Here is a 9,721-nt window from a genome sequence, read left to right as displayed (position 1 = left end):
TTTATAGGTGACGACTTGGTTTATTCTGGATGGCGTAATGGCGCTTGCATTCTCTGGGTGTTTTGTATGATTGGGTGATTTCCAGGTGGTTTGTGACTGATTCAGGTGGAAGTCGGCGGTGGGGCGGTGATTGAGGCAGGGATACGAATACTTACAAATGGGTTGTGGATAGCCACGGTCACGGCAATCCCATGGTTTCTGTAATGGTCATGGGGGTCTTTTAGCTAGAGGATTATCTCGGTTCATAATATGTGATAAGAGTTTGATGGTAGTCCACTGACATGGTGGCCTGGCGTGCGGGGGCGCATTTGCATTCGGCGTCTTACTTTGGAGCGTTGCAGGGGGTGTGTGCTATTTGAGAGGTGAAGGGGAAGGTGGTTGTGTGTTAAGAGGGGTGCTTTAAGTTTTATGGGCATCGGGCTAGCCCGGTTCTCCAACTGGTGTTGTGTGAGTACTGGGGGTATTTTGCTGGTCCATTGGGGCGCGGCATGTTTTGTTGCGGCCAGACGTTAAGGTCGAGATGATGGGAACAGCAGTTTTTGGATATCTGTCCTTCCTTGTGGGGGTCTTGAAGTTGAGCAGTCCCCTGTATGCGGTGCCCAGGCTAGCCGTCTATTGACAGGAGTAAGAGGCGATAAAAAAAAAAAAAAAAAAAAAAAAAAAAGTCACGATTTTGTTGCCTTTGCCTGTAATCGTTTTTCAGTGTTTGTTTCCGATATCTTTCGTACATGTATTGTGTGGAGCTGGATGTTTTATGGTTGGGCAATGCCGGTTATTGGGGTCTATGGTTCGGGTTCGTTCCCATAGTTGGGTATTATTCCAATATTCGGGATGGTTGAGTGCTTACTTTCTGCTTCTGGGTCAACCTGGGGCTTGCTAAGCTGTTTCTTCATTCCCAGAGGGTATTTGCAGAGTTAGACTGTGTGGGATAAATCGATGTGTGTGGTTTGTATAGGTGGGGCCCTATGTTTGAGGTACAGTTACGGGCCATTATCAGGTTCCCGTGTACATCATGCTACTGTTTTGTGGTCCAGTTTGGCTTCTTGAATTCGTGGGTTCACGTGCCATTTGGGGGTTCATGGGGAGATTACGGGAGTCTGCCGGCAGTGTCTGCACGGGGGCAGTTGTAACAAGTTTTATACACGCGGATTGGTATGCGGTTCTTAGTAGGGTTGCCGGCTTAACGTTGGCAGTCCGTATTGGGCGGCATTCGTTATGGCGGTTGATAGTAGCTCCACAGGAGTTTATAATAGGAGTAGGTGGTTCTCGTTTACGATGGGTTTGGGGTGTTTCTTCTGGGTACAGCTGACTTGGCTTTGCCTTATGGGTATATGGTTCGTCTTGGTGTGTTTCTTCCTGGTGCCCCCCGGGTAGGGGGCTCGGGTAATTTGTCGGTGCAAGGAATAAGTGACATTTGCATTGGGTGATCTAGTGTGTGGCTTATTGGTGTCGGGGGGGGCCTCCTATTGGCGACTTGCGGGAGTTTCCAGCCAGGTAGTGCTGCTGGCGGGTGTTGCTCCATTTGTTGATTATGTGGACAGACTGTGGGGCCTGTTGTGGGTTTCGCGGGCTGTCACGCGGTGGTGCAGCCCCTCCCGGCAGTACATTGCCGGGTGGTTCCTTTGGTCTTACGTATTGGTCGGGACCGGCAGGTATCACGGGTGCACAGTGGTGCGGCGCAGCTGCGGGTGAGGTATTTGAAGTAGTGTGTGAGTAGGTTGTAATTATGCCATTCCCTCCCGCAATGTTGGGCTGGATGGCTGGGGTAGCCAGGGCGGTATGCACTGGCTCTTATGGTTTAAGGACGTGGTAATTGTCTGGGGTGGTGCCCCGTTTGGGGGGTTGTTTTGCGGCGCTTTAGGGCTGAATGGCGGGGAGGCACCAGACACTCGTGTGTGTGACGTTGACGGTTGGCCCTGGCTTATGGTGTCTGCAATTTCGGAGAAATATGGTGTTTGAGTTTCCCTGGATTACGGGTCGAGTGGGAGTTTCTTTTCTCTCATTTTGTGAGTTGTATTGAATCTGCAGTTTAGCGGGGATGGGGTGTGGTGTGCAGTTGGCTTTTGGTGAGAGGGTGGCAACGGTAGGGTTGTGCTTCCAGGTTCAAAGCACACGGAGATACCAATGATTAACCGTGCTTATGTGCCCCCCCCCCCCCCCCTTTTACGGGGCTTTGAGCATTATGCGGTGGTCAGAAGGGTGTATGCTGACTTAATTAGGGAAATCATCTGGTGGTGGGAGTATGGTTACACAGTGGGATATAGTTAAGGTCTTTTCTTCAGGCCGGTGGTCGGCTTGACTGTCTTTGGTCCCGTGTTGTTGTGTCTTTGGGGTAGAATGGTTTTGGCTATTGGAATGGGTGGTGATTCCAGGATCGGTGTGATAATACACATTTTACGGGAACAGCAGCGTTTTGGTACCGCACGTGGGTGGAGGAGACGTGGTCGCTGGGGGGGCATCCGGGGTGCTTGATCCGTGACATCGAGCTTGATTGCCCTGGGCCATTTCTCCCTGCCTGGGTGGCGTGCTCGTGTTGTTGTTCGCAGGGGCATGACTGTCTAGCGGTTCATTGTTTGGTATGTCTTAGGATCTGCCAGATGTTGGGGAACCAGGGGAGGTTGTTTTGTTTCCAACTGTAAAGGTTGGCTTTGCTTAATTACCAGCTGATATGTAATTTGGAGGCGCCTGCAGTGTAGCTGTCTCAACGAGGCCGAGCTTGCCCCCTTATTCCTTGGAGATGGGGGCGGCGGCTCAGGTGGCTCGTTGGGGACTGGTCGCGCAGGCGGTGCATAGGATCGGATAGCGGAGTTGGCTAGTTTCTGGTCTTGGGGCGGCTGCCCTTGTTGTACTGGTACACCAATAATGGTTGGCTTTGTTTAATTATCAGTGGATGTGTAAATTTCAGCGGCACCTGCAGTGTAGCTGTCTCAACGAGGCCAAGCTTGCCCCCCTATTCCGTAGAGATGGGGGCGGCGGCTCTGGTGGCTCGTTGGGGACTGGTCGCGCAGGCGGTGCATAGGATCGGACAGCGTGGTTGGCTAGTTGCTTGTCTTGGGGCGGCTGCCCTTGTGGTACTGGTACACCAATAATGGTTGGCTTTGTTTATCAGTGGATGGGTAAATCTCAGCGGCGCCTGCAGGGTAGCTGTCTCAACGAGGCCAAGCTTGCCCCCTATTCCGGGGAGATGGGGCCGGCGGCTCTGGTGGCTCGTTGGGGACTGGTCGCGCAGGCGGTACATAGGATCGGACGATGTGGTCGGCTAGTTGCAGGTCTTGGGTTGGCTGACCTTGTTGTATTGGTGGTTTGGTGCAGGTTGACATCGTAAAGTCTATTGGGGGGTCATTTTGCTTGATTGACATTGGTCCCGCAGTATTGGTTGCTCGACCCGAGGAGTCGGCTCGGGTCGGGTTTTGGTGGTGGGGCTCGCACGTACAAGGTGTCATACGTGCTCGCTGTGGCGGAAAGGAGGGGGGTATTTGAAGTCGGTGGATTGCACAAAGAGCGGGGGGGAACCCAGTGCAGGAGCGGGTTACCCCTGGTGTGCAATGGTATGGTTGGTGGGTCCCTGCTGTGCTCGGTCACAGCGGGACATGTTAACGTGGGACCCTGCTGTGCTGGGTCACAGCAGGGCATGTTAATGTGCTGGGTGTCCTCGAGCCGGTGTGGTGCGGCTGAGGGCACATGGTGGAGCAACACTCGGCTGGGTGTCCTCGAGTCGGTGTGGTGCGGCTGAGGGCACATGGTGGAGCTGGTGTTGCAATCATGGACAAATGGACTCTTCACTTACCCCCCCTCCTTTGCTGGTGGTTATGCTTATGGAGTTATTTACTATATTTATGAATGTTATTGATTAATTTGGTGTTAATAAACGAGGCTGCTGTGGCCTTTACATCCAATGTCACGCAGTCTGTGTCTTATTTTAGTGGAAAAGTGGTGAAAGGTGGATAACTGGTTTGGGTCAGAACGGCAAATTAGGGCCGTCAGTCAGACGTTCCTAAGTCAAGAAAAGCCCGGACGCCTGCCCTGAAAGGGCTCAAGGGAGGGCAACATGACTGAGGAGGGATGCTAGGCCTGAGGGTTAGCAAGGGGTTAAGGTACAGGGTATTTTGTGCGGGAAAAGTGGGAGGTGGAGTTATAGGACTGTGGGGACATGTAATTGGTTAGGGGGGTTGCTAGGGTAGGGGGGTATATACAGGGCTAGATTAGGAGGTGGGAGGTCATTCACTACCTGGAAGACGTCTTGAATTGTCCCGCCCACCTGCCCTATTTTTGGGATTCCTGGCGATCGTCATGGAGAGACGAGGAGGATCGACCTTGTCGCAGCAGTCGGCGGAAAGGAGGGGGGTATTTGAAGTCGGTGGATTGCACAAAGAGCGGGGGGGAACCCAGTGCAGGAGCGGGTTACCCCTGGTGTGCAATGGTATGGTTGGTGGGTCCCTGCTGTGCTCGGTCACAGCGGGACATGTTAACGTGGGACCCTGCTGTGCTGGGTCACAGCAGGGCATGTTAATGTGCTGGGTGTCCTCGAGCCGGTGTGGTGCGGCTGAGGGCACATGGTGGAGCAACACTCGGCTGGGTGTCCTCGAGTCGGTGTGGTGCGGCTGAGGGCACATGGTGGAGCTGGTGTTGCAATCATGGACAAATGGACTCTTCACTTACCCCCCCTCCTTTGCTGGTGGTTATGCTTATGGAGTTATTTACTATATTTATGAATGTTATTGATTAATTTGGTGTTAATAAACGAGGCTGCTGTGGCCTTTACATCCAATGTCACGCAGTCTGTGTCTTATTTTAGTGGAAAAGTGGTGAAAGGTGGATAACTGGTTTGGGTCAGAACGGCAAATTAGGGCCGTCAGTCAGACGTTCCTAAGTCATGCCCTCCAAACTGAAAACCTAAGGAATTAAAACCGCCAGGACTGACTGGCAGTAACCTGAATGCTAACTGTATGTCAGACTTCGCCATTAAAGCACCCCTACCTGCCTCCCTTACCAACTCCACAGCCTGGTCAAATGATGAATACTTGACGGAAACTATGTTAGGGTCAATCTCATCATTCAAAGAACCCCGCCTTGGAAAAGATAAGTGGTGGATTAAACGAAAACTGCCTTGTTCTTTTTTAGGAACTAAGCCAAGTGGGGAAAGCCTAAAATTAGTAAACGGAGGTTTAGTAAAAGGGCCAGCTACCCTACCTAACTGAATCTCCTTCATTACTTTGGAAGCTACTACCGAATCAAATTCCCTCACTGACGGAAGGTTCTCCACCCAAACGCACCCTGAACCTTTAAACTCTGGAACAAAAAATCCCTTAAAAAACCCCTCTATAATTAAATCAGCCTTCTGTCTGTCTGGGTAGCGACCTAACCATCCCAGCATGTTTTGTAACCTCACTGGAGTCGCCGCCTTTAAAAATGGACTCTTTACTGTTGTGTTTTGGCTGGTTACTCCGATTCTGTTTCTCAAAGCATTTGATGACGGCATGATTGCCCCTGCAAAAGGAGCACTCATGCCGAAATCTGCCGTTAGATGCAAACTTACAATTTGACTCATTGTAAGCGAAACAAAATCCTTAACAGTAGAATTATTGGTACTCTGTCTACTAAACTGGCTTCTCTGAGGAAGCATCAGATTCAGCCAAAGACCGATGTCTTTTTGACCCCACAGCACACTGCGATGGATGGCTAACTTCTGACGAAAACTCTCATCATAAGTCAGCCATGCCTGACCGCCAAAGCTGCGATAAGCTTCCAGTATGCTGTCAAGGTGCTGAAATAAACCCGAACAGACAGAAGGGTTCCTTTCCCCTAATACAGAGGAAAAGATGCAAAATGCCTGCAGCCAGATAAGAAAAGATCTAGGGGGACCTTTCTTCCTATCATCCACAACCGTCTTCTTATCTCTTTTTACATTCTCTCTATTAGACGGAAGCAGGGAAAATAAATCAATAAATTCCCCCCTATAAATCTTCTCTTTAACTGGCTGCGGCAGATGAAAACCCAGGGGAGACAAGTCACATGTCACTGCCTCCTTAAATAAATAACCAGGCAATGACATGGACTCCTGACTACCAATAGGGGCTGCACTACCCCCCCTAGGCGTCCCTCCCCCTGCTAACAATTCTCCTAACACCTTCCTAACTACAGACTCCATACTAACAGACAGAGGGTCGACACACGAGACAGACAGGGGAACATTGAACATCTCACCCCTCCTTCTGCTCTGCGATCCTCGGCCCTCCTCTGGAATTCCAGCTTCTGCAGCTGAGCCACGCTGACGATCCTGTTCTCTGGCTCCAGCTGGCAGATCATCTTCTTCAGACGGGGAGTCAGACCAGGGGGCCCCCGTCGCTCTTCCGGCCTCCGGCACGCTCACACTTGCTGGTGCAGCCCTGCTCCTGCTAGGATTTTCAAATCCCTGGGTCAGCGCCGCGCTTTTACGACGGCGCTGACTAGATGATCCACTCTTCCTCTTCCTGGACACATGACCGGGTGCAGGAGGATGACGTGCTGAATTCCCGGCAGACAAAATGGGCGGTGATAACTCCGCTCCGGCATTCCCCTCTTCTCTGGACGATGACGTCGGGGGGAGGAAGCTGCTGCGTCTCCGGGACCTCCTCCTTGCAGGGATTTCCTCAGTCAGCGCTGCCATCTCCTCAGGAGCGGTGAGTTGAATCACCGCAGCGTCGCAGTCCATCTCTTCCTCAGCTTCTGCTGGCCGCCTAGGCACCGCCAGGCACTGTGTAAGCCAGGCTTCTCCGCCGTCCTCGCTCGCCCTCTTCATGAACTCCTGTAGCAGGCTCTCCATCAGCTGTTCTTCTTGATCTTCAAATCTTCTGACAGCCAGCTGATGGAAAGCTGCTATTTTATACCTAAAACTTCCCGCACTTTCTGCCAGCTGATCCAATCAGCTGGCAGAAAAACGGGCGCGCAGAAACCAGACTAAACCAGTCAGAGCCAGAACACCTCAGAGCCACTGACTGGAAATTTGTTAACCCTTTCCACACCTGAATAAAATGGAAACCAAATTCACAACCAAATAGTGAGGCCTGTGTTATCATGCGGTCGCTACGGCATACAAGATACCGTGCTCTGAACACACACCGGGCTCTGCACCCCACACACACACACACACACACACACACACACACACACACACACACACACACATCGGGCTCTGCACCCACACACACATATACCGGGCTCTGCACCCCGCACACACACACACACACCGGGCTCTGCACCACACACACACACACACACACACTGGGCTCTGCACCCCGCACACACAGTTACACACACACACCGGGCTCTGCACCCCGCACCCCGCACACACACACCGGGCTCTGCACCCCGCACACACACACACACCGGGCTCTGCACCCCGCACACACACACACACCGGGCTCTGCACCCCGCACACACACACCGGGCTCTGGACCCCCTCCCACACACACGGCTCTGCACCCTGCACACACACACACACACACACCGCACACACACACCGGGCTCTGCACCCCGCACACACACACACCGGGCTCTGCACCCCGCACACACACACACCGGGCTCTGCACCCCGCACACACACACACCGGGCTCTGCACCCCGCACACACACACACACACACACCGGGCTCTGCACCCCGCACACACACACACCGGGCTCTGCACCCCGCACACACACACACCGGGCTCTGCGCCCCGCACACACACACACCGGGCTCTGCGCCCCGCACACACACACACACACACCGGGCTCTGCGCCCCGCACACACACACACACACACACACCGGGCTCTGCACCCTGCACACACACACACACACCGGGCTCTGCACCCCGCACACACACACACACCGGGCTCTGCACCCCGCACACACAAACACACCGGGCTCTGCACCCCGCACACACACACACCGGGCTCTGCACCCCGCACACACACACACCGGGTTCTGCACCCCGTACACACACACACCGGGCTCTGCACCCCGCACACACACACACCGGGCTCTGCACCCCGCACACACACACACCGGGCTCTGCACCCCGCACACACACACACCGGGCTCTGCACCCCGCACACACACACACCGGGCTCTGCACCCCGCACACACACACACACACACACACACACACACATCGGGCTCTGCACCCACACACACACACATATACCGGCCTCTGCACCCCGCACACACACACACACACACACCGGGCTCTGCACCACACACACACACACCGGGCTCTGCACCCCGCACACACACACACACACTGGGCTCTGCACCCCGCACACACACACACACCGGGCTCTGCACCCCGCACACACACACCGGGCTCTGCACCCCGCACACACACACCGGGCTCTGCACCCCGCACACACACACACACCGGGCTCTGCACCCCGCACACACACACACACCGGGCTCTGCACCCCGCACACACACACACCGGGCTCTGCACCCCGCACACACACACACACCGGGCTCTGCACCCCGCACACACACACACACCGGGCTCTGCACCCCGCACACACACACACACCGGGCTCTGCACCCCGCACACACACACACACACCGGGCTCAGCACCCCGCACACACACACACACCGGGCTCTGCACCCCGCACACACACACACCGGGCTCTGCACCCCGCACACACACACCGGGCTCTGGACCCCCTCCCACACACACGGCTCTGCACCCTGCACACACACACACACACCGCACACACACACCGGGCTCTGCACCCCGCACACACACACCGGGCTCTGCACCCCGCACACACACACACCGGGCTCTGCACCCCGCACACACACACACACCGGGCTCTGCACCCCGCACACACACACACACACCGGGCTCTGCACCCCGCACACACACACCGGGCTCTGCACCCCGCACACACACACACCGGGCTCTGCACCCCGCACACACACACACCGGGCTCTGCACCCCGCACACACACACACCGGGCTCTGCACCCCGCACACACACACACCGGGCTCTGCACCCCGCACACACACACACCGGGCTCTGCACCCTGCACACACACACACCGGGCTCTGCACCCCGCACACACACACACCGGGCTCTGCACCCCGCACACACACACACCGGGCTCTGCACCCCGCACACACACACACCGGGCTCTGCACCTCGCACACACACACACAAAGCTCTGCACCCCGCACACACACACACACCGGGCTCTGCACCCCGCACACACACACACACCGGGCTCTGCACCCCGCACACACACCGGGCTCTGCACCCCGCACACACACACACCGGGCTCTGCACCCCGCACACACACACACCGGGCTCTGCGCCCCGCACACACACACACCGGGCTCTGCGCCCCGCACACACACACCGGGCTCTGCGCCCCGCACACACACACACACACCGGGCTCTGCACCCCGCACACACACACACACACCGGGCTCTGCACCCCGCACACACACACACACACACCGGGCTCTGCACCCCGCACACACAAACACACCGGGCTCTGCACCCCGCACACACAAACACACCGGGCTCTGCACCCCGCACACACACACACCGGGCTCTGCACCCCGCACACACACACACCGGGCTCTGCACCCCGCACACACACACACCGGGCTCTGCACCCCGCACACACACACACACCGGGCTCTGCACCCCGCACACACACACACCGGGCTCTGCACCCCGCACACACACACACACACCGGGCTCTGCACCTCGCAC

The sequence above is a fragment of the Anomaloglossus baeobatrachus genome, chromosome 5 (genome assembly GCF_048569485.1).
Source record: "Anomaloglossus baeobatrachus isolate aAnoBae1 chromosome 5, aAnoBae1.hap1, whole genome shotgun sequence".
In the NCBI taxonomy this organism is placed as follows: domain Eukaryota; kingdom Metazoa; phylum Chordata; class Amphibia; order Anura; family Aromobatidae; genus Anomaloglossus; species Anomaloglossus baeobatrachus.
Note: the sequence above shows the minus strand (reverse complement) of the source record.